This window comes from Malania oleifera, chromosome 12 (assembly GCF_029873635.1).
Source record: "Malania oleifera isolate guangnan ecotype guangnan chromosome 12, ASM2987363v1, whole genome shotgun sequence".
In the NCBI taxonomy this organism is placed as follows: Eukaryota; Viridiplantae; Streptophyta; class Magnoliopsida; order Santalales; family Ximeniaceae; genus Malania; species Malania oleifera.
In genome coordinates, this window is record NC_080428.1 from 42885098 (window position 1) to 42887008 (window position 1911).

Sequence of the window (1911 nt, forward strand, 5' to 3'; positions counted from 1 at the left end):
CCTCCTTATAGACTGAGTTTTATTACCACTAGATCCACTCTAGGATTTGCCTCTTCTATGATCCTGATTACCCTTCTCCACGAGCACTTCACCATGTGAACCCTCATCACTGACCTTCTTCCTTTGATGGAACCCCAACAATGCACTTGTGATGTCCTCCAACTCCAGGGTTTCTTTCCCCTAAGTTAGCATCGTAACCAGATTCTCATACGTAGGCGATGTAGGTAGGGAATTCAGCAGCATCAACGCTTTGTCCTCTTCTTTAAACTTCATATCAACTCGCCCCATATCACAAATGATCTGACTAAATGTGTTGATAAGCTGAGTCAAGTCTGAACCTTCTACCATCTTAAGCCAATATATTTTTTTCTTAAGATATAACTTGTTCGTCAATGACTTGGACATGTACTAGCGCTCCAGTTTCAGCCAAATCACTATCGGTGAGTTCTCATCCATGACGTGATACAACATTTCATTGGCTAGACATAGCTTGATAGTGGATATAGTTTTTGTTTCTAACTCCTTCCAACTTGTGTTGCCCATGCTTTTCGGCTTCATTTCGTATAGACCCTTCACCATCTCTTATTGCACCAGCAAGTCCTTCACCCTCCTCTACCACGGTTTGAAGTTCCCCGTTTCATCAAACTTACCAACCTCGAACCTCATAGAAGAAATCCCATGCATTGAGATCCAATAACTCTAATACCACTTCTTGTTCACCACACCAACAATCACCTGGGTTTGATGCCAATGGTTGTTCTTAACAATCAGCCCTCAGAAATCAATTGTTGGTGCTGAGTGTGTGCAATGGAAGACCTCACACAAACTCTCATGAATAATAAATGGAACCAGCAAGTAAGTTCTTGATGATGAACTATACGAACCTAGCAATCACTCAACAATGAGAATCAAAGAAAGTAATAACCAAAACATAATAATTTATGTGGTTTCACTATTTGCCTACATCCACGGGAGCAATTGTAACGACCTGACCCTTTATACGGACCCAGGTGTCACTCACTCATACAAAATACCTGTACCTATTCAAGATACATATACAACCCGCCCTAAACAGGGACATACGGGTGTAACTCATACATAATAGGAATGTAAATGTTGCAGAAAAACATAAACATTCATTGGGATTTCTAATAGACATATACCAGAGTCAAATACATTTATACAGACTTAGAACATATTCTATTAATACAACCCCAAAAGGATATTCCAACTAAGTTCAATATACACATAAACTACTTACGTATGCTACAACCCAAAAACAATTCTCCAAGTCCCTTAAGCAACTAGGACCGATGTCCTGATGGACCTGAAAATAAAGGTTGTATAATGGGGTGAGACACCTCTTAGTAAGGAAGAAAGTATTACAAATAGTGTGTGACCACATGTGAGTATTTCAATTTAAAAAGTGTATTCATATGTATGAAACAAAGGTTTTCAATACTGAAGCACTACACATATATCAATATAACAATATCATTTTTCCCATATCAGCTTTTAAATCATGTATATGAATATAGAACGACCAACAGCTTTGTTTCACATATAATGTCTATTTTACCCCATGGCATGGGTTGTGCACTGATATCTCCAACAATGCCATGTTCGTGCAAGCATTTGTCAAGTATCTAATATATAGTCTGACTGCCCCCATCTGGTCTATTATTTCACCAGTGGTTTCATTACTCCTGCTAGCCGACTATCTATGTACTCACACTGATTTACATGTGTGGTTGCACTGTACCCTTCCAGCTGAGGAATTCCCTGCCATTGGGAGTATCTTTCACCTCCATTAATGAAACTTTTTCAACTTCTCACATTGGAGTATCTTTCAACCCCTTTTGCTGGAGTATCTTTCAACTCCTTTTGTAACAAGTTGTGGTTCCATTTATC